The sequence below is a fragment of the Myotis daubentonii genome, chromosome 8 (genome assembly GCF_963259705.1).
Source record: "Myotis daubentonii chromosome 8, mMyoDau2.1, whole genome shotgun sequence".
In the NCBI taxonomy this organism is placed as follows: domain Eukaryota; kingdom Metazoa; phylum Chordata; class Mammalia; order Chiroptera; family Vespertilionidae; genus Myotis; species Myotis daubentonii.
In genome coordinates, this window is record NC_081847.1 from 59884923 (window position 1) to 59909779 (window position 24857).

At 40.4% G+C, this 24857-nt stretch overlaps 1 protein-coding gene across 3 annotated transcripts in view; it reads right to left on the minus strand.

The window, feature by feature from the left end:
• DLGAP1 (DLG associated protein 1) overlaps nucleotides 1–23347 on the minus strand; it is a 629180-nt gene extending 605833 nt beyond the window's left edge. For all 3 annotated transcript variants that reach the window (XM_059706573.1, XM_059706574.1, XM_059706572.1), the window contains exon 1: nucleotides 22779–23347. The gene's annotated coding sequence lies outside the window, so the exon portion shown is untranslated. The remainder of the gene's footprint in view (nucleotides 1–22778) is intronic.
• Between the last annotated feature and the right edge of the window lie 1510 nt (nucleotides 23348–24857).

Genomic DNA, 24857 nt, shown 5'->3' on the forward strand with positions numbered 1-24857 from the left:
GATCTTCAATCCATATTGTTAAAATGAAAATAGCAAGTAGAAGAATAATACTAACATTTTGCTGCCATTTTAGTAAAGCTTAAAAGCAAGCAAAATAAAGAATAGATTTTTAAGTATGATGCACATAATGGCAAAAGAATAAAGAACAGAGATAGTATGACAACAAAGTAAAGGTCAGGAGAGTAGTTTATTGTGGAGGAAGGAAGGCACTGAAGTTAGGAAGCTGAGAGCATTTGGAACATTTCATGACTGGTAATGACCTTCTATCTGAAAATGGATGGCATGTTCATGGTATTTGTTGAATTGTTATGTTTCATATCATAAATGGACATAAAATAGTTAAAATGTTTTAAAAATGCATCACCTTAAGCCCCCAAATTTCCTTTAAGAGTGTGCATTTTATACCTGAAAAGTAATATTCACTCCTCCCAAATTAAGAAATTAGGGGTTCTGTTTTCTAGTTTCAATACAATCATTAATAGGTTAGAAAACTATTGGACATGTTCCTTAATCTCTCTGGGATCTTTTTCCAACCTGGAAATACAGGTCTTAGGTAGCAATCCCTTATGTCTTTTCTAGAGGATAGTCTTATAATTCTATAAATCTCTGGGCCTACTGCCCTAGACGGTTTGGCTCAGTGGACAGAGCCTTGGCCTGTAGACTGAAGGGTATTGGGTTCAATTCCAATCAAGGACACGCACCTGGGTTGCAGGCATCTCCCAGGTAGGGGCGGGTGCAGGAGGCAACCAATCGATGTGTTTCTCTCTGTCTTTCCCTCTCTCTTGCACTCTCTCTAAAAATCAATAGAAAAATATCCTCAGATGAGGATTTAAAATAATAATAAACTAAAGAAATCCCTGGGCCTACTATCTTAGAAAAAGTCCAGTCTGCCAACGCTTGAAAACAAGTCTACAAGAAGTTAATCAAATGTATAAGTGTCTACTTATGTCTTTTTAAACACCGAGTTCTTTAACTATAACACAGTCAATTTCCCCTCCTTTACTGAGTTCTGGCATCCTAGGATTTAAATTTTTCAGCAGCCACAGAAGGTGGCTTCTCCCTCTGGGAATTTAGCAGAGCCAGATGGAGATTTTTTTCTCTCATACAGTTCAAGCTAAGATTTGACTTTAAAATCAAAGGGCATGCAGCATTATTCAGTGGAAATAATACTGGACTGCATATTAGAAGTCAACTCCCCATCAGGGCTTCAGACGCTCACTGGTTGGATAATTCGGCCTGTCATTTATGTTCCCCAGGCCTCAGTGAATTCATCTGTAATAAGGTGCCAGAAATGGACGAAAGCTCTCTGGGAACCAGCACAATAGGATTACTAACCCAGCATAGTATAATTGTACCTAATTTAAGTTTGCTCTTGAGAACCATTTTTTTTTTTTTTTACCTAATAATCAACTGGTACCATAAAATGTTCAAAACTTGTTGAAATCAATTACCAAAACCAAACTTGTAAAAACCACTTAGTTCTTCCTGGAATACTTTGTTTTTTAAGAGATTGGATGGAAATGGTATGGTACATATAGTGATGGAGACACATATAGAAATTCCTAATTCACTCGTTAACCTAATATTTATGAACTTGACATTGTTCTAGTCACTGTAAATATAGCAGCCTCTATAGAGCTTACATTTCTGTCACAGCAAGTACGTACCTATTCTGAAAGATGACAGCAAGAATATTCTTCATCACTTTCACCATTTATTCCATAAGCTCATCACTGAAACCTTGAAGCATTTTACATGTTAGAGATTTGGGGACATAAACCCCTAATTGACTCTCATATAGTCCTTCTTCAGTCACTTCAAGAATAAGCTAGTATCAAAATCTGATGGTCTCTAGAGTGATAGTTCAGCTTTTTTTAAAAAAAATCTGTGATTCTTTGCTGCATAATGAATAAAATCAAACTCTTTAATTTATGTCCCAAAGCTTCGCTATGATCTGTTTGGCCACACACTGTATATGTTCCAGCCCTCACAAAATAATGACTGCTCTCTACACATGTTTAGCCCATTTGCTTACTCACACACTTGAGCCTGGCTATGAAAGTACTCCTTTAAAGCTCAACCCAAAATGTATGTCTTTCATAAAGTCTTCTCCATTCTATTCTCTATTTTATGAATTGAAGCCTGTTCTTCACTTTGAAAGCATTATGTTCCTATACAACAGCATCTTCCTCTGCTGCTTTGTATCAGAGACAGCCCTCTCCATGTCTCTCCAATGTGAATGTTATGCCCTGTCTGAGGTAGCAGAATTCAATAATCATCTAGGGGGATGGGCTGCACCTATAATTTAACTCTGGAAAGAGGTTTTTATATATTTAAATGCAACTGCTCCAGATGTTCTACAAACTCATAACTCTTTAATTACAGTAATAAAAACACCCTAAACAAAAAAGTAATTCTAGAGAGATGAAAGCTGCCTACTTTATAAATTCTTCATTTCACTTCCATCTCCCAACACATTCATAGCACCAAAGCAAGGTAGCAGCAGGTCACAAGGCGTGGGACCAGGAGAGGTGAGGAAAGGCTATAAATGCATGAACAACTCAAGGTGCAGGGGCTCAAAACTCTTATAGGCAGATAACAGAAATTAGATGAGTTAGAAAGATGGTTAGACACCAGAAGACTGCAGGAAAGGTAGCCAGAATGACCAGCAAAGAAGTTCAAAATATGCAAGATGACTTAGGTAACAAAGGGGACAGTCAAAAGCTCAGAGAAACATCCCCGGAAGAAGGTAGGGTGGAGAGTTCCCAGAGAAGTGGTCTAGAAAGTGCACAAACATGGCCACACATAAGGAAGACTCGAGTAATGATCCCAAGGAAGACTCTAGTAATGATCCCATTTCAAGCAGTGACCTTCTATGTTTTTTCCTCTATGCAAAAGCCAATTCCCAGGCACAGCTGAGTGGGACCCGCAGGCAGAGACATGCATACCTAGTGGAGGTAGGAATCTAAAGGCCAATGGTTCTGATTCTTTAGCATCCATCACAATCACCTAGAGAGCTTGTTAAAACAATGATTTCTGAGTGCCACTCCCTGAGTTTCTCATTCAGTACGTCTGAATAGGGCCCAAGAATATTCATTTCTGAGAAGTTCCCAGATAATGCAATGCTGCTGGCACTAAGACCAGACTTTGAGAACCACATCTATGGGTCATCAGTTCTTATACCTAGAACCATATGCCCTAGAATTATGTGACAAGCATTGTAAATGCTCATACCTGAACCTGCCCTAGAGATGGAGTTTAGGATGGAGCCTGAGATCATATATTTTGTAAGTTTTCTGGATGATTCCAATGTCTACGCATGGTTGAGAGTTGCTGATACAAATGGATGTGAAGTTAAAGGATGACAATTCGTTTTTTGATTCAACGAGGTATCTTTCTGAAGGAGAACTGGCTTCTCTCTTTAAACCTATGGATTTAAGTTCTTCATGGGTCTTCTAGTGGTTATGTTTAATTAAAATGCTTTACTTAGCCCAGCCAGCATGGCTCAGTGGTTGAGCATTGACCTATGAACCAGGAGGTTATGGCTTGATTCCAGGTCAGGGCACAAGCCCTGGTTGCAGGTTCCATCCCCAATCTGGGGCGAGCAGGAGGCAGCCGATCAATGATTCTCTCATCATTGATGTCTCTCTCTCTCTCTCTCTCTCTCTCTCTCTCTCTCTCTCTCTCTCCCTCTCCCTCTCTCTCTCTCTCTTTCCCTTCCTTGCTGTAATCAATAAAAATATATATTTTTTAAAAAAATCACTTTACTTAGAACTCCTGCTCAAATAAAAATATATATTTTTTAAAAAAATCACTTTACTTAGAACTCCTGCTCAATCAAAGTCCTATTTATGCCAATAAAGGATTTAGGTAATATCAATAATTCATAAACTATCATAGAAGTTTTACTTTATCTTTAGGAAACAAAGGATAGATCTAACAATAGGAGGATTACTTTGGTTTTCTGCATCCATGATGTTAGGACTTAGAAAAAAAATATTTTTTCTAAAACAACCATAAAGCAACAGAGAGGAAATCCAATAAAGTTACTGAGGAATGACAAGACTAATGGGCAGGTTCATTTCTGAAATTGTAAAAGGAATATTGACTGACTGAAATATTGGCAATGCTTTTTTTTAATCCTCACCCGAAGGCATTTTTTCCATTGATTTTCAGAGATAGTGGAAAAGAGAGGGAAAGACAGAGAGAAGAAACATTGATGTGAGAGAAACACATCGACTGGTTGCCTCCTGCACACACCCCAACCAGGGCCTGGGCCAGGGAGCAGAGATGAGCCTGCAACCAAGGTACATGCCCCTGACTGGAATCGAACCTGGACCCTTTGGTCTGCAGGCCAATGCTTTATCCACTGAGCCAAACCAACCAGGGCGGCAATGATTTTTAATGCAACTTTAGAGGTAGGGAAAATCATTAAGTCCCTTGCAACATACTAGCCAAGTAAAACCCCTCAAGGTAGGAATAATGTTTTGAGCTCTTTTGTATTTTTCAGAATTACTAAATAATTGGTCAAATAATAATAACTAATGTAACATATTATGATGGAATGATCTTAATTTTGTTTACCAATTTCTCTAATAAATATTTTTTAAAAGATGTATTTCTTTTTAGTAGCATTACATTCTGTCGTCAAAATAATGGGCTGTCCCCTTTAGAAAAACAACTAAAAGCTTACACTACTTTCTTTAGAAGATTTACATATCCCCCAGGTTCTACCCATATCTCATGTGCAATTTCTACAACATATTGCCATTTTTTTTCTATGCTGGTCCTTTGTGCCTCAGTATCAAACATAGTACATGGCAAAGAAAGCATCAATAAATGTTATTTAAGTACTAGATTGATGCTATTGTCTAATAGATCCTACATTAATTTGCCTCCTTAGAAAATCATTTTGGCTATCGTATTTTAACCCACGTTCCTTAAAGGTGTTCACAACCTTTATTTATTCATTTGTATATGAATAAATTTGTATTTATTCATATATATATGATTCATTTGTACTAGTATGAATGAGAGAGAATACAGAGAGAGAATATAGAATATATATATATATATATATATATACATATATATATATATATATATATATATAGAGAGAGAGAGAGAGAGAGAGAGAGAGAGAGAGAGAGAGAGAGAGTTGTGATGACTTGAAGCCTGAGTGCCTGCTGATGGATTAATTTGTTTTTTATTCCAAGATTTTCAACTCAAGGCAACTATTTAAAATCTCTCATGCTTTCTCCAAATGATCAATCACTTACCTACTAATCCCACCTCGTTATCTCCATTCTCCCCATTCATTTTTTCCCTTCATCACTTTCATCAGCCATCCTCTCTAAGAGTGTATCCCAAAGTCCCCCCAAGAAATGCAGTTCATCTTCGGCTTCCTTTGTTACACTTTCTACTTAACCTAGTTTACATGAAATATGCCAACCTTCCTTCACAGACTTCCCAGTGTTTCAAAATTTAATTGCTGATCCCCCGCTTATCATTACAATCCTACAGTTTATAAAGGCATTCAACTCCAGTGGGTATTTCACTGCCACTTCCATGTAACAACTCTCACCTGAGATTACAGCTCACAGAATATTAGTATTTTAGGAAAACCTCAAAATCACATGGTCAACCTGTCAACTGACACCTGGGTAAACTGAGACCCTGAGAGAGGTGCACATTACACGCCACAGAGTACAGTTGCTGGCAACCCACAGAGGAGGAGACTCATACGAATGGACTTAAAAGGCTCAGGAAGAACCACTGCACACTTCCTTCCCACCACTGACAATTCTTTGACATCACTCATTCCATCCTCCGAGAAACCATCCCAGACCCTCTCCCGCTGAGTTGAGTACCCTGCTCAGTCCTACCACAGTGCCCTGTAATCCCCCATCACCCTGCTACCCTCAGTGGATTGAACCCTGTTCTGTTCCTTCTTTCTCACTAAGTTCACTGAAATGAGGATGATGCCATTTCTACTGATGGTCCAAGCACTTATGAGGAGCTGACATATTCATAGAACCCAGACTTAAGACCAAAGCTTTAAGCACAACTTCTTCAACTAAAATGTATTTAAACTTTCTGTTCGAATAAACCAGAATTTTAAATTACTGAGTGCTTTGTTACCTCACTTTCATTCTTTGGGCAAATATTAAGAACCAATATTCAACAATATTTTTAAGAAGCTCTGTGCCAACCGGGGTGCTGAGGAAGGAATCAATGGGGACAGGTTGCCTACTTTATAAATGGTGGTCAAGAGTGGCATTAATGAAAAAAATAACAGTCGTGTGAAAAGGAGTTGCAAATAGGGAGGGGGAAAAATTCCAAACAGATAGAACAAAATATCTTTAAAAATATTAGTTAGCCTTACATCTTATACTTAAACTGTGTAATGTGAACTACTCAATTTCAGTTATAGAAATTATAATAAAATGTTTTGACTCATATATATTCCATACATGCTTATAGAAATTAACTTTAAGACTTGTCTAATATAAACTTATTGAATTTGGATTTCAATGTGGGGACCTTGTAGATTAAAAAAGGGCCAAGCCTCCAGACATAAGATTCCCTGTCTTCAACAGATTAATCTGTTGCTATTAGTATATGTATTACTATTACTAGAACCAGTCTAGAATTTTCACAAAGTTTATGTCCTTTGTCAATTACACATTCAAATTTGAGTCAGGAATGTAAAATAATTCAGAAGAAAACAAAAGCATTGGCAATAATCTTTATGGAAACACAGGAAGGAAAATGTAAGATTTGTTGCCTGTGACACAAGGACAGCAAGGACTTGATAATGGGCATTCGCTATTCTAGCGGTTTTGTATCCACCTTCCTTTCTGCTTCTGTTAATTTACACAAGCCACACATCTCATACTAATATTTACTTATCTGAGGAAGGGATGCTTATAGACTCAACTTACCTTTTTCTTAAAAAATTAAAGTTAGAAGAATATATAGTGGCATTCTACTGGCCATTGGAATCACCTTGCTCTTGAGGTAAGGATAGAGCAATGTTGATTTATCCATGTCTATGTAAACCGACTGGAGTTTTTAATTCTCTCCAGCTGAATTGCAAAGAACCCGAGGCAGCGAGCTCACTCTTCCAGGGAAATACTGGGAGGATGATCTAACATCTTTTTCCGCTTGGCCATAAAAGCCCTTATCGCATCGCCCAAGGTGTGCCCGGTGTGCTGCGTTCCTAGCTTGTGTCCTTACGGCAAACTTCACCGTTCTTTGTGTTTCTTTGTCTTTGAGGGATGTGCTCATTTATCCTTTCAAACAGATGGCTCAGGGGGAAGCAGAGAGCTGAAGTTCCTCCTGTGGCCTGTAGATCCTTTCCTGGAAAGAAGGGGCTGACTTTCATCAGAGCAAGCAGATGGTCACACCCCAGAAGCTCCCACAGATATTCACCTCTGCCACACACAACTTCTCTGACAAGTAGGCAGAGGCAGGTGGAAAGCAGAGGGGAGCCAGACATGCTCCTGGTTCTCCATGCCTTCACAATGCCTGCATCCTGAGAGAGCCCGCTGAAGCAGGCACTACTAAAACACAAGGTAAAAGACAATCTATGGAAATATCGCTCTTTTTTTTTTTATTATTGACACTATTCCAGATGTCTTCATTCTCCCACTTCACCCACCTCCATGCAGGGCCCTCCCCGCTCCCTCTGGCCATCACCGCAATGTTGTCTGTGTCCACGGGTTATGCATATATGTTCTTTGGCTAATCTCTTCACCTTCTTTCCTCCAGTGTCCCCCTCCAGCCTCCCCTCTGACAGCTGTCAGTCTGTTCCATGTTTCCACACCCCTGTTCCTATTTTGTTCCTCAGTTTATTTTGTTCATTAGATTCCACCTATAAGTGAGATCATATGGTATTAATACAATAGACATTATAGAACAAATTAGCTTCACCTTCAAACTACAGGGTTGTGATGTTAGCAGCAGTAAACAGTAATTCTGTTCCTATTGTGTTCGCCACCTATGAGATGTATGGAAACAGGAGGCAGGAACTGAAGAAAAATAAGGGACACGTCACTTCAAGAATTTCCAAATAACCACCTCCTGGGCCAGCCAGGCTGTGAAGTGAAACAATTTAAACCTAGAGGAGGGTATATCTTGCAGGCACCTGGAGACACATTTCTGAGAGCAATCAGTTTTGCAATACTGCAGCTTCCTTGATTTCCATTTCACTCTACCGTTTCTTGGATGCCTACCAGAGGCCAGGCACTGGGTTAGGTCCCCAGGGAGCACAGAGCCTGGTGTTAACAGACCTCTGTTCAATTACCAGCTCTGCCCATGGCACTTCTGTGGTCTGAGAACATATTCTGTGAAGCATGATATCACTTTCTACACAGGGCTCAGTAACAGAGAAAGCATTCAATTAGAAATATAATTACTATTATTATTACTAGAATTATTATTACAGGGACATACATTTATAAGAAACATGCCTTATGTTACAGTTCAGAGTCAAGTGGGAAATTAAAAAACATAAGTAGCTACATTGCAATAAGGTATATACTGTATCTGAGGCATATATAGACTGTGGTTAAAACAGAAAGGATAAAAGAATGACACAGCAGTGAAAATAATCCATACCCCTCCTGGAGTTTGTCAAATCCTAAAGCTAGAACATTTCAAGTGAAGGTCTAATTTTTTTTTAATTAAAAAAAATCCTATTTCCTTCTATGCCAGAAATCTATCAAAAAAAAAAAATACTTCAATAACCCCTCTAGCCTGGTTCTATTTTTTTCTGTTATTCTTGTCTAACATTCTAAAAGAAGCATTATGTTTATTGTTAATTGTCTGCTTCCTGCCACTTGAATGTGAACTCCACAAGAGCATGCCTTTTGTCTTTTGTCCTTGCTGTTGTTCAGGACTGAATTAAAAGGACCTAGAATAGTACCTGGCTTGTACTAGTTATTCAATAAATTGTTGGTTGATGATGCATGCATGCATAAATGAATGAATGAATTGGTAATTCCCATCACCTAACAGTGGGCATCTTCAGGATCTAAAATACATAAAAAAAAAATATCTGGCAAAAATGACCTCAGTACAGAGGAATACAGTTCTAGCTATCACTCCTAACTTACTGACAACTGACTTATAAGTAAACTACACATGTTGGTTCTCAATGCAGGACACAATGTGGACAATTGAGCTATTCTAGACTTTTCTTCCTTCACTCAAATTTAAATAAAGAGAAGTAGTTTATATAAATAAAGATATCTGACAGTTATTGGTGCCTGTGTATAAGATCCCTTGGCTCTCTCATTCTCTCACCAGTTTCAGGTCCGGGATCAAGGGAAACCAGACCTCTGGGGTGGTACCTGCTAGAGCCTGAGTGTCACGCAGGAGATGCCTAATTCTCTGGCAGAAGGTGTGAGGTATATTCCTGGTCACAATTTAGGATTTCTTTTCTTATAGATATAGGGCACTGAATTTTTCATTAGAGTAGTATTATTTTGCTTGTAGGAAATGAGTCAAAAAGATTTAGACATTTAAATTTAGAAGCCAGCCACCATGGGATAAGACAATTTCTATGAGATAATTCTGTTTGATGTCTACAAATATTCAGTTTATAAGCACACCTTTGAAATATACCCTATTGGTAAATTAGCATTGCCAATATTTAAATCAGATTTCATGTGAGTTTATTAGCTCTCTTTGGACCATCTCAACCCATTTTATGTGTGCCAACATTTCTACCCAAAAGGAATTCCTGAAAGAATAAAAACTAAAGAAAAACTATTTTGTATTTGGTTCTATTGAGTTTTAAAACCTAAATCACAAGATGTGAAATATTGTGTTACTATAACAAAACTGATAAGACCCAAATTATATATATATATATATATATATATATATATATATATATCCAGAAATCTTTCCCTTAATGAAAAAAAATGGAATTTTCCCACCTATCAATCAGTAAAGTTTTCATTCTATTTAGTATTGGTTTTCATCTGCTGAGCCCTTTCTAAGAAAGAAACTGTGAGCTGACTGAAGGCACAGGACATGAAGGCAGAAGATAAGCCACATGGAGCAGAGAAGGTGGATGCAATCAGAAGTCTTGTGTGTTCCACCTGCCGATGTACATCCACCTCTGGGCTCACCTTGACTATTATGAGACGCTCCTCCTAAGGGTCAAGTACAACTGCTTCTTTCCTGTTAGCCTCTGGATTTTTTCCCATATCTCACCTTGCCTTAATAAATATTCATTCTGACCAGACTAAATTAAATTTCCATTTTAAATGTTGCTTTAGAGGCACTGATTGTTTCACACTTGAATCTTTGGGGAGAAATACATGACTTTGATTTCTTCTGTAGTCTCCTCACAGCATATGGTACCATGTCAGGGCTGGGCTATAGGAGCTGTGGGTCTCTTTCCCTAGAAATGCAGCCCATGGAGCCTACAGGAAATACTGAAAGTTGTATCCTTCAAGAACCCAAAGGACAGAGTGCTTAATAAATACTTGCTATTATTGAATTTGTTTGGTGGATTGCTGTCACTGTTACCACATAATAAAGAAAAGTGAAATAAGTAAGATATAGGAATTTTCAATAGGAGAAGAAAAATACTTCATGACTAGACAAGAAATTGTTTAATTCTTTAATTGGATCTACTTTGATGTAAAAAGATGGTTGGCAGATTAGTTCTTGCAGATGAAACATACTGTTAATAACAGCATTTTATTAATTGCCCAACACGAGCCCACCTTTGAACTAGACACTTCACATAGGTTGGAAAATTTAAACCTTTCAAAAACTCTGATATGTAAGTTTAATTATCCTCCTTTTTCAGATGAGAAAACTGGGCTCAAAAAGATTAACTTTCTAGTCATCCAGCTAGCTAGATGACTGAATAGTAGAATCAGAACAGGGGGGCAGGGAGAGACAGGGGTAACATCCCTACCTGAAACACACTGCTCATATAATGAATCTGATGGTCACCTTCCAACAGACAATGCCCTAATCAACACCTCAAATTTCATCTTTTCATAAAACTCAGGTTATTGTTTCCCAATTTGCTGAAAAGACATGCCTAATATTGTCTCAAAAAATCAACATGATTTAATAGAGCTCAATTTTTCTCACTACAAATTAGCTCTTTATTCCAAACTCTTATATGTTCTAGCAATGTCACTACTTCCAGTGTCCTCACACTCCAAATTTCCACTCAACCTATCTACAATAAAAAATAATCATCATCAAAAAAGACTGATCTGAACAAAATAGGTCCAGAGACATAGAAGCATGGAACAGACTGTCTAATCTCAGAGGGAAGGTAGGAGTGGGTGGGTGGAAAGAGGTCAACCAAAGAACTTGGATGCATATATGCATAACCCATGGACATAGACAATTGGGTGGTGAAGGCCTGATGGGGGAGCAGGGGCAGGATAGAAGGGGTCATTGGGGGAAAAATGGGACATACGAAATACTTTCAACAAGATAGATATTTTTAAAAAGTAAAATAAAATGAAAATAAAGCAGCTGCTATGCATTGAAAAGCCACTGTGCTGCCTACTGGGGTTCAGGCCTAAGAGAGAAACAAAAGCCAATGCATCCCTTAAAGGAGCTTAAAACGTAGGAGTATTCAGATAACATGTTTAAAATGTAAACCATAAAGTAAATGATCCAGAAAAAGGCAACTGGAAGTCAGAGGAGAGTTTATCCTGGGTAGAGTCGTCATAAAAGCTTCATGTGAGAGGTGAGATTTGCCTGGGCCTTGAAAGAAAGAGGGCTTTGAAATAATTATTTTAAAATGAATCCTTGCTCATGATAAAATGCTCAAACTGTATAGAAGATCATGGGGGGAGGGGGGCTGATTCTTCTTTTCCTAGGAATTCAAATAGACAAGAATTTCAATGCATGAAGTACAAAGAAACAAAAGGAGAGGAAAGAGAGGTCAGAAAAGCACAGTCCGACAAGCAGGGTGGTCATGGTGGGGAAAAGGTTTGATGTAAGGGACTAATTACAAATGCAACTGAGCCACAAAGGGAACCAGCTGTGCTTTCACACATGTGTCCAATCGCACATTTGAAGGCGGAACAGAGGCCAGGTACGTGCTCGGATCTGCGGGACACAGGGGAGTAAAAAATGAATGTGATTGTTACCCTTGTAGTTTCAAGGACAAAGTCTAAGGAGTCTTACAATGACTTTGGCAGTTCTTCAGAAAAGTAAATCTAGGTGCAAGTTTAATCAGGAGACCCTGGAGTCAAGAAGTTCTATTAAAAGCCTTCTGTACAGTCCAGGCATAAAATGATTACGTTTTGAAGCTGCTGCAGCAGAATTCTTAGGGTACAACTACTTTAAACTCTAACTAAATGGGAAAGAAATGTAAGACCTAGGGAAGTTAGGTGTTTTGCTCAACTTTGCAATGTAATTAAAGACTTTATAAAATAACCATTGAAAAGAAAGTCTTGAAAAACTAAATGCAAAAATAAAACTTTAATAGTTTATGAGTTGTGAAAGGATGATACCTTTTATCACTTCAGAACTAGAAAAGATTTCTTAAACAAGATAACTTACCTATACCATAAAGAGAAGAATAAAAAATGCATTTTTATAACATATGTTAATTATACCTTATAATAAATAAATAAGAAAAAAGGTATCAATCTTTAAATTTTTAAAACAATATTTTCATGCCTGCTTTGGCAGCACATATAGGAAAATCATGGCCCCTGCGCAAAGATAACGTGCAAAATCACGAAGGGTTCCATATATTTTTAAAAAGGGGACATATGTAATACTTTGAACAATAAAGTTTCAAAAATAATAATCTTTTCACTCAAAGACATCATAAAAATGAAAAGACAAGCCACCAGTTCAGCGAAGATAACAGAAGTGCATATTACAGAAAAACTCTTGCATCTAGAATATATACATGGCTCTAATAAATCAGTGGATTGTAAAAAAAGAAGTGGACAGCATATATAACTAAGCATTCCACAGATACCTGAATACTAACCAAGATAGGAAAAAAGGTCAACATTACCAGCAGTCAGGGAAGAACATATTAAAACTACAAGGAGATATCACATCACAACCATAATATTGGCAAAAAAAATAAAATGTATCATCAAGTATTGACAAGGATATGGGGCAGGGGGGAGGGAAAGGAGCTCTTATAGATTACTGATGGGTGTACAAAGAGGCACTACCCCTTATGGTAATTTAGCATTATTTGCTAAATGTGAGCATGTAAATCCCACCCTCCTACAATTCCTCTCCGAAGGAGATAGGCTAAGGAAAGGGCCCTCTTTGTTAGCACAAGGAAGTATAATATGAATTTTCAAAGCAATCTTGCTGGAAAATACCCTAAATGTCTATCAATAGAAGATAGATAGATTATTCAATGGAATACCATATAGCAGTAAAAATGAATAAATAAAATCTACATGAATGAACAAAACACTTATCAATTAAAGCAAGGGGAAGAAGACTACAAAAAGCATGTTACTATTTACACAGAGTTTAAAAACAGCATAAAACAAAATGAGACTATCTTGCTTAGGTTCATATACATACATAGCAAAGTATAAGGAAATGCATGGAAATGTTACACACAAATTCAGCATATAGCATAGGTACCACTGCGGGGAGACATGCTTGGAGAGAGAGTACATTGGGAATATTAACAATATCCATACTTAATTCATACTTATTTCATAATCTAGGTGGTGCTTATTATATTGTTATTTAATTTTTTGGTGTTAGTGAAATATTTCACAATAATTTTTAATTAATAATAAATAATTGAAAAATAGTTTGTAACACAGATACAGAGTAAATGGGAGAGCTAGAGTCAAATGTTATTTGAAATTTTTTCAAAATATTTCATGACTTCTTTTCTCCCATTCCTACTTCCCTAGACCTGGTTCTCATCATTTATTCCTCAATTAGTGCAAAAGCCTCCTAATGCTTCTCTCTGTCCCAATCTAGTAGTAGACTCATCTATTCCCATCAATTCAAGAAGCCACTTGTTCATGTTACTGTCCACTCAAAATCTTCTGCTATCCACTCTGAACATTCTTATATAGTCATTGAAATCCTCCACAGTATATATTCATCTTTCTTAATCAAATTCATCTCCAGCCCTAATTAAAATGCACTAGAGCTGTGGTCGGCAAACTGTGGCTCGCGAGCCACATGCGGCTCTTTGGCCCCTTGAGTGTGGCTCTTCCTAAGCCTTAGGAGTACCCTAATAAGTTAATAACAATGTACCTACCTATATAGTTTAAGTTTAAAAAATTTGGCTCTCAAAAGGAATTTCAATCGTTGTACTGTTGATATTTGGCTCTGTTGACTAATGAGTTTGCCGACCACTGTAGGAACTAGAGCAGACACCATCTTCCTGAACCAGGGAAATGTCAAGTTGGTTTGCATATATATGTCTTTATTTTTTTTTCATCTTATTGTTGAAAGTATTACATATGTCTTTTGCCACCTATTGTCTGTGTCCATGGGTTATGCATACAAGTTCTTTGGTTAATCTATTTCCACGCACCCACCCTCCCCTGCCTTCCCTCTGAGATTCATCAGTCTGTTCCATGCTTCTATGTCTCTGAATCTATTTTGTTCATAAGTTTATTTTGTTCATTAGATTTCACATATGAGTGAGATCATGTGATACTTATCTTTCTCTGACTGGCTTATTTCACTTAGCCTAATACTCTCCATGTCCCTCCATGCTGTCTCAAAGGGTAAGGGGTCCTTCTTTTTACTGCTACATGGTGTAAATGTAGCACAGCTTTTTTATCCACTCATCTACTGATGGGCACTTGGGTTGTTTCCAGATCTTACCTATTGTAAATTATGCTGCTATGAACATATGGGTGCATACATTCTTTCTGATTGGTGTTTCGGGTCCCTTAAGATATATTCCTAGAAGTGGGATTACTGGGTCAAATGGGAGTTTCATTTTTAATTTTTTGAGGAAACTCCATACTGTTCTCCACAGTGGCTGCACCAGTCTGCACTCCCACCAGCAGTGCATGAGGGTTCCCTTTTCTCCACATCCTCGCCAGCACTTGTCATTTGTTGATTTTTTGTTGGTAACCATTCTAACACATCTGAGGTGATACTTCATTATTGTTTTAACTTGCATCTCTCTGATGATCAGTGACTTTGAGCATTTTTTCATATGTCTTTTGGCCTTCTGTATGTCCACTTTGGAGAAGTCTAGTTAGGTCTGTTGCCCATTTTTTAACTGGATTGTTTGTCTTCCTTTTATTAAGTCGTATAGTTCCTTATATGTTTTCAATATTAACCCTTTTCAGATGTATCATTGCCAAATATGTTCTCCCACAATGGAATCCCTTTTCATTTTGATACTGTTTTCTTTTGCTGAGCAGAAACCTTTTGTTTTGATGTAGTCCCATTTGTTTATTTTCTCCTTCGTTTTCTTTGCCTTAGGAGATGTGTCTGTAAACATATTGCTATGAGAGATGTCTGAGATTTTGCTGCCTATGGTTCTTCTAGGATTTTTATGGTTTCACAAATTATATTTAAGTCTTTTATCCATTTTGAGTTTACTCTTGTGTATGGTGGTCTAGTTTCGTTTTTTTGCAAGTATCTGTCCAATTTTCCCACTGAAGAGACTGTCTTGACTCCACTGCATGTTCTTGCCTCCTTTGCCAAATATTAACTGACAACTGGCTTGGTTCAATTTCTGGGGTTTCTGTTCTGTTCCATTGATCTATATGCCTGTTCTTGTGCCAGTACCAGTGCATCTCTATGTCTTTGTTAACAACCTTCTGCCTTATCAGAAAAGCTAACCCTTCTTTCATTTAATCCTTACCCAACCATACTAGTCCAGCTTAAGACCTTCCTCTTTGGGAAGCATTACACCAGGGATCCTCAAACTTTTTAAACAGGGGGCCAGTTCACTGTCCCTCAGACCGTTGGAGGGCCGGACTATAGTTTTAAAAAAAACTATGAACAAATTCCTATGCATACTGCACATATCTTATTTTGAAGTAAAAAAAACAAAATGGGAACAAATACAATATTTGTATTTGCATGGGGCCCGCAGGCTGTAGTTTGAGGACCCCTGCATTACACAATGATCCCACTCTTTGTGGAGCTCTGCCCCTCCATAAAAAAAATAAAAACAAGAAAAGTATGATTCGTCCCAGATATTTGAGCACTTAGTTTTATTTTAAACACATTCTGACAAATTACTTCTTTTTAAAAAATATTTTTATTGATTTCAGAGTGGGAGAGATAGAACCATCAATGATGAGAGAGAATCATTGATTAGCTGCCTCCTGCACAACCCCCACTGGGGATTGAGCCTGAAACTCAGGCATATGCCCTGATCAGGAACAAACTGTGACCTCCTGGTTCATAGGTCAATGCTCAACCACTGAGCCATGCCGGCTGGGCCCAAATTACTTCTTAAGGTTGCATCTTAATCAAATCCTTTGCATTGAATGTTAAGTTTCCCAAGAATTTGAATTATGTTTTGTTCTTTATTATCCACACTAATGATTTACTGGAGATATTATCATTGTTTTTTGTTTGCTGATACTTAGAATGAATATATTCAGGGCAAATATCTAATATCTGTAATCTAGATCCCTTAGAATTCTTAAAACAGAATATCTGAAGCATAGAATAGGTTAGAATGTGTCACATGCTTGGCCAGAAATGAGTATAAAAAAATCATGCAAATACCTAGAAGACTATGATTCCATATAATTTTAAATGGTAGGTTCCAATAACTCTTATGAATGAGAGCCACCACTCCGAGGCCCTAACTAATACCTATGCAGAAGTCAGCCTCAAAGAAGAGAGTCAGTTGTAGCCACCACCCTCTTTCCCACTACATTTGTCTCTCATCTCTGCCATCTTTCATTCCTCAATGAACAGCTGTAACCCTTGCATATGCAAACCCTATCCCAGCCCCTATCTGTTATCCCTTGAACTCATGGTCTCATAAACAAAAAATGAAATGCAAACCAAGATATAAAGATGTAGCAGATTCAATGGAGGCATGGGAAGGAATACTCAATCCTACGAGGTAAAGTTCAGGAATGGAGCTTGAGCTAAGCCTTGAAAGGCAAGGATACATTCAAGTGCAGACAAGTGGAGTGGTGAAGCTATTACTATATTGAGTAAGAAGGAGGGAAAAAGGAAGGGACAGGAATCTTTTTGTGCTTTTTAATCCTTTTCTTTTCAGCCCTGTGTCTACCAGGTATTATCAGAGTATGCTTAAACGCAAAGAGTTGGAGACTGCAAGGAGGGCCATGCAAAGCCAGGTAACGCTACCCTTGGAGTTATAGTCCTTACAGAGTTGCACCATTCTCTCACTTGTTTATTCCCTCAATCAATGTTTATTTAAGTGCCAGGTGCTGTGCTAGGCAGTGATATTTAGTGAACATGCTATATTTAGCTCTTGATTTCCTGGAATGCACAGTTCAGTGGGGAAGGCAGTCTATTGGATAATCACAAAAATCAACTCATTATTTACTATAAAAGAATCACACCAAAATATATAGAGCACTAAAACTGCATTCAGCTGGCGGGCTTTACTGACTAAATGACTTTTCAGCTGAGGTTTAGGAAAGAAGAAATAATGTGAGAAACAGTGCTGCAGGGCGAGTGGGGGAAAGACATCTTATTCAGTTGCATAGAAGCTACAGAGTCAAATAAGTCTCATCTGAATGGCTAGGCCAGGGTTCACACAATCAATTTCTAAATGTGTGACAGCCCCAAGGTTCCTCTGCTGCCTATTCCTAGCTCCAACTGGAAAAGTGCCTCCCTGTTCAAATGAAAAATGAAAACGGTTCCTTTGCCTTCTGGGTTCATGTCTGGAAAAAGAACTTTTTAGGAGTAACTGTGTCTTGTCTTTTTGCTAGAGTAGTATGATGAATCATATCAAAGGATAGTGTTTGCAAAGTCTGAGATAAGATCAAAATGCCATTTTCCTCTGAAACTGCAGCATGTGTTTTATAAAGAAATCTCAGTGATATCTAGCAGGAAAATTTCTAGTCCAGAAATACATTTCATACTGCATTTCCACTGAAATTGAAACCAGGAAAGGAAAAGTCCCCTGGGAAAGTTTATAATCATGAGGTTAGAGTAAGGGTTCATGCCTGTCCTCCTATCATATATTCATAGCCATTCTCCAGTAGCAGAATGAAAAGGGAAGTTACTCTAGCAGATGTTTTCAAATTAGCCAAAATCGTGTCAGCTGGAAATGTGCCGAGAGAGAGAGAGAGAGAGAGAGAGAGAGAGAGAGAGAGAGAGAGAGAGAGAGAGAGAGAGACCCAAGAGCTGCCTAAGGGAGCCATTTAAATAAATGTCTCTGAGTCCTCCTGCTGCAAACTGAGATGCACAAACCAGGGAGACGAGCAAGTCCCAGCACAAATCCTCCTCTCCAAAATGCTTATCCATAGCTTCCAAAAGCCCTCTGCTTTGCTGAATGCTAAGGAGACCTGGCAGGGCTAGGCAGTTGACACACTGCCAAATCACACTCTTCATGCTTGCTTTTGTGTTGCTGCTTACAAATCTGATAAGAAAAAATTGAGAGAAGATCCAGAAATTGTCAACGACAACAGGTGAGTGAACTATGATAAGTTAGTATGAAAATGCAGTTTAGTTTCAGGCGATGACCAGGACTGTGGGTTTGTGTCTTGAAGCAGATCCAGAGCATTGATATCCAGTTCACAACAACCCCACGTGGGTCAACCACAGCCTAGCTACATTGGTTCTCAACTACCCAAGAAAATGCCCAAGATTCCTGGCCAAAGATCTGTGGCTCTATATCCAGAGGGCTTCCTTTATGTGATGTGTCTTTTGAAATGGGATGTCACTTTTTATCCAGGCATCATCAACTACTACAGGAAGGAGAAAACAATAGTCAACACCAACCAGGAGAAATCTTAAGCCAATAAAGGCAGAGAATATCTCCAGTTTCTCACTCGTATACCGGTTGTCTGGCCCCTACCATTTGCTGCAGTGAAGGAAGTAAAATTGATGGGTCATCACATCTCATATGCAATGCCAACCTCTGTGCAATCGGAGCAAGAAAGAAAGGACCTCAAAGGGAAGTCAGTCACCATTTTAGCCTCCCTATAGCCACATCTCAACTTTCCTGTTCTCAGTCCCATGTTTTGCTCTGCAGGTTTGTGTGTTGCAGGGTTACAAAAAAAAAAGTGGCATACACACACACACACACACACACACACAAATGCTGCAATGCTTTATGCATTAATGGTATATTATATATAGAAAATATATATTTTGCAGAAGCCAGATAGTATGTGGTAGAAGAAAAGGAACTTGTACATGGTGTCTCATACAATGAGTTGTCAGTGAACGTTTTACTAAATTAAAGTAAATGATTGAAGATGAACTCTAAATCCTCCTCTGTGATTGAAGAATGTTTTACTTTCCTAGGAACAACATCTTTGGCAATTCCTGATGGACCACACATCCAGAGAAAATCACCTTCACTGGATAGTAACAGACTGCAAATGCCCCATGATAAAAAAAAGGAGGGGGGCAGGGGGAGGAAGACATGTGGGGACCACTGGAAGTATCCCTCTTTCTGAAAGTAGAGAATTATAAGCCCTTAGATCTTCTGGAATAAAAGAGACAGCCCAAGACATGGAGTGCTTTTGAACTTCCAACTGTCTCAGCAGCACAAAGGTTTCTAGAATGTAAGCAAAGCTTTCTTGTGATTGTGTTTTAAAATAAAAATATGCAAAGAGAACAACATACCAGACATAAGGCATAAGATTTAAGTGTGGGAGGTGAGGATTAGAGAAAAGTGTTTCGATTTTCCAAAATCCTTTCAGACCTCCTGTTCAATGGTGCTCCTTTAGCAGGAGGAAATAATTGCCAAAGGAAAAAGAGAAAAGAATCAAAAGAACTCACAAGTACATCATTTCTTTAAAGTAAGCATGGAGAGGCAGGTGTGGTTTCTATAGCGATGAAACCTTCATAAAAATCTTCCAACTGAATGCTTCCTAAGAGGAAACAGGTCCTTTGGCATGGAGCAGAATTGCTCTGATAAAGGATGGAACAATTTATGGGAATGACTAAGAAGACACCATAATGTGAATTTGAATCTATCATAGAAATGTCACTATAAAAATATAGGGTTAGATAGCACTTTACTATTTTTTATGTACTTGAAATACAAAATCAGAATGCTGAATTCTTTTCTGGAGAAGTTTCTATTCAGGGAATATGGCACATGTCTCAATTAAGTTGTAGCTGAACTACTACTATGCTACTAAGTATGCTAAATGAGTAGACAGTAAAACTTCAATCCCCCTCTTCCCAATTTTAATTTTATATTTTAAAAAATCAATCTAGATGGCTATATGAATCAAAGGCATATATACCCAATGGAGTTAAATCTAAGTACATGTCATTTGTATTTCCAAGTGTGATTCAATCAGGCACTTGTACTTAAAAGGACTTAGGAAGTAGAACAGCACTTAGTTTTAGGCTATTTCTTTTTATGGGCTCCATAATATTTTGAGAGAAAAGTCTTGATTTCAATAATCACTGATATGGTTTCCCAAGGTTTTCATCCTGGCAGAACAAAGTTTATATTGAAGAAGAAATTAAAGATGCTAAATCATGAAAATATCCCATAAAGATAACTCATATATATTATTCCCCCCAAGCACAATTCTTCCTGTGTTTTATAGACACATGAAAATTTTAAAAAAATACCCCATATTTGCAAATGCATTCAAGTTTTCCTCATATAAAGTAAACTAATACTTTCTCCTCAGTGAGACAATTTTTAAAAATCAGGGAATTTTAAATCTGGAACTAGGAATATTTGAATGCAGTGACTTCCCTACAGCACCTTTAAACTTTGAACTAATAAATCCTAAGGAAATGAATAACAAGGCTATTGACATCAAATTTCTATGAACTTTCCTATGTCATGACAGAATATGATTTTCTGAAACAAGGGTATCTTTTCTATCCAAAATATTAAATTTCATATATTTTAGATGGATAGATTCAATATTTCTTTAAGGCTCTGAATTTCCTTTTTAAAAATATAAGCAAAGAAACCTTTATCCTTTTGACATTGAGTAAATTAGGATACTTGTAACATCTCTTGCCTTCATGTCATTTCCATTCAAGTTAGGGAAAAGACTATTGCTATATATGCAAACTTAGGCCAGTGCAAAGTTGTTTCCTGCCACGAAATCCTGCTATAAGTAACAGTCAAAAGGCAGTGAGCACCTTTCTGGTAACAATTTACATGGGGGCGGTGTTTGCATTCGGTCCTAAAATCACTTTCCTGGTTCTAAACACATTCCTCCTCCCAGGGTCTGACTACAACTCAGATTGTTCCATGAGCACTTCCCAAAGTCATTGGTGAAGACTACCAAAGCTAAAGATCTGTCTTTAATTGACACTTCTATTCTACCTCTTTCATCGTGTAATTCCATAACTTCACGTGTTATTCCCGGGTGAGACTGGGAGCATCGATCTCTCCCACCCCGGAGCCAGACTCACGCTGTCAAGCGTGTACAGTCTCTCCTGAGTCCATAAAAGAAAGAACATCTCACCCCCGGGGTCCCTGTCCCGACGGTCTCTCCACCTCAAAAGCGTTCCCCTCCAAAAGCCTTCCTCTTCTCAGACAGACAATTCCGCAGCGCTACTGGCCAGGAGGGAGCGAGCTCAGGAGCTGGGGACAGACTGGTGCGCAGGCATAGGCATTCCATGTCTTGGACACCGGAGCAGCGAGCAGCGGGCCGCCCCTCCCCATGCCCCCCTCCCACTCACTGCCACCCCGGGAAGCAGGGGCAGCTCGCCTGGCCCGAAGAGTGAAGCAGCCACAGTCCTGAATGCAGGGTCTTCATCCCCGCGGGGCCCGCGAAGGTCCCTCCTGCAGCTGCAGCCGCCCCTCAATGAAAGTGCAATTTGTTATCTCTCCCGGCCACGAGGACAGGTCCCCGTTTGGTCTGGGCTCCAACCCCGCTCATTCAAGTCGCTGAATACCGGGTCTCATCGCTCGCCACCCCATTCGCCAGGAACTCTCCAGTAGCGTCCTCCTAGGACCCTGGTGTGTGCACTGTGTGTGTACAGTGTGTGTGTACAGTGTGTGTGTGTGTGTGTGTGTGTGTGTGTGTGTGTGTGTCTGTACCTCGATCTCACCGGGTGCCTCTGTCTCTCTTTGTGCCTCTGTTTCTCTGGCTTTCTCTCTCTTGCGCGCGCGCATACACACACGGAGGAGGCTCCGCAACCAATGCCAAAATGTCACCTAAAAAGCAAGTGCAACAACTTGCTTTGGAAACGACTCCGGAGTCCAGAAACCCCTGCAGTGAGCAGCCCCCTCCTCCCCTGCGAGGTGCATCAGGGGTTGGGGACGGGAGGGGTGTGAATTTGGCTCGGGGAGATGCCCAGGAGTGGGGTTCTTCTCCCCTCCCCCTTCCAGGACCCTGTCGCAATTAGAAATCCATCCCTTCCCGGGCCCGGGGAAAGCGGCGAGGACAGCTCGTCTGGAGAGGGGCGCGCCGCCCCGGATTCCCGGGATCCTCAGGGGGCCGAGCCCGGGGTGCGCCCCAGGCCAGGACAAGTGGTCCCCGCGGGGGCGGGTGCCAGGAGCCCATCCCACAGCCCCTACGCTGGCGAGAGACGCAGGAACCTCGCAGCGGGCAAGACACCTAGCGCACCATGACCGTGGCCGTGGCGATGTCCTGGGTTCCGGGGGCCGCCACCACCCGTTCACGCCCCGGCTCCCCGGCGCCGCCCGGCGTTACCTTGCCGCTGCTCGCAGTCCGGCCCTCGGTCCTCCCTGCGACCGTCTGTCAGTCCCGGCAGCTTCGGAGGACGGAGGGTGAAAGGGGTCCCGGGTCGGGACAGGCTCTCCGCGGGGTGAGGGGAGGACTTGGGAGTGGAGCCGAGGCGGCTGCGGCCGCTCCTGCCACGGATGCTGATGCTGATGCTGATGCTGCCGCTTCACCGGGGCTCCAGGTGTCGAAGAGGCCGTGTCCTCGGGATCGCGGCGACGGGAGCGCAGCGCTCGCCTCTGGCGCAGAGACTGAGCGCGGGGACACCGCGAGCTGGGCTGGTCACCCGCCTCTGGGTGCATGTTAATACGGCGGGGAGGAGTCCCGCGCTTCCTCCGCCCAACCACCGGGGCTGGCGGGCGGGCGGCGGCGGCGCCGGGAGCTGGCCGCTTCCATCCGCCCCAGCTGCCCCAGCCCGGCCCCCGGCCCCGGCCCCGGCCCCGGCCCCGCACGTGCGCCGCGGCCGGCGGGAGGCGTCGGTGTTCCCGAGCGCGCCCTCGGCCTGGCCTGCGGGTGCTGCCCGCTCAGCCTCGGCACTGGCCAGGACGCTCACACCCGACTGAGAGGCAAGCCCCACCGGCCGGGGATGGAACCGGAGGCGGCCACCCGTTAGTGGGCGTGCCCCATCCGATCCCTGAGCAGCGTCCTCGGAGGAGGCTGCCCCGCTCCTACCCTGGCCTTCTGTAGGGCTCCGCACACTTTCTACGTCCTCTCTTCGTTATCCTCGAGGTCCCTAGTAGAATTTTTTTAAAATATATTTTATTGATTTTTCACAGAGAGGAAGGGAGAGGGATAGAGAGTTAGAAACATCGATGTGAGAGATACATTGATCAGCTGCCTCCTGCACACCCCCTACTGGGGATGTGCCTGCAACCAAGGTACATGCCCTTGACAGGAATCGAACCTGGGACCCTTCAGTCCACAGGTCGACACTCTATCCACTGAGCCAAACCGGTCAGGGCCCTAGTAGAATTTTTTCAGAAGTAATCGCCAGAGAGGAGGCGGAGTAGTGGAAAGGGTCAAGGGCCGTCGTTAAAACCCCTACGCCATTACTTTCAAACAATTATGTCTCAGAACCTCAGTTTCCCCATCTATACCACTATAGTTCTTGAATGTGCACCTTAGATTGCACAATATATATCCTACCGCTTCCTGTTTGTATTATTCAAAGGGTAATCAGAAAAACACATCTGTCTCTCCTGTTCTCTGACCTCAGTAAACTTCCCACTCCCCACCCAAGTGCCTTTGGAAGCCGGCTCTTTCATGGAGCCTGAGGGCCTCACCTTTATGTTCTCTGAAAACAGTACATAATCCTTGTGGCCTCAGGGTAAGAATAGCGATAAAGGGTGTGACTGGGTGAATTGTGATGTGGGTCAAAGAGAAAAAAAAGTCAATCAAGTATTCATTGAACTCCTCTAGCCACTTAAGTACTGATGTTCAAGATGATAATGATAATAGTTAAAAGTAATCGTGGTCAATCACTGTTTGCCTATCCGCCCCCCCTCAAAAAAAGAAAAAAAGAAAAAGAATAGGAGAATATCATTTGTGCCACAGCTCCCACAGAGAACATGATGCCAAAGAGTATATAATCTTCTTTATGTAATTGTACCCATAAAGCTATAGCATAAGATTTAGCATCTGCTTTGTGTGATATCTAATTATAAATATTAATAGAATATCCTTTTTCAAGAAAACAGTTCTAAAAATGCAGGGAAGTGGAAAACAGTTTCCATAAAGATATGACTCAGAAAAATAATCGCTTTTCTGCAATTTTACTGAGTGATTTTCCATTACTAAACACTCAAAGAAATGGAGGTAAATCCTCAGTGTAGTAGTAAGTGACAGAAACCAAGTATGGCTAATTTAAGAGAAAGTAATTTATTGGGAAGATATTGAAAGCTTTCATAGTTGAAGGGAGGGTGTTAGGTTTGATGGAGCAGTTGAATCAATTCCTGCCCCCCTCCCCCCCCCCCCCAACTGGCTTTTCAGGCCATTTCACTATGGACATTCCTTTTGCTGAGACCACATTTCACTTGCTGGGACCACATT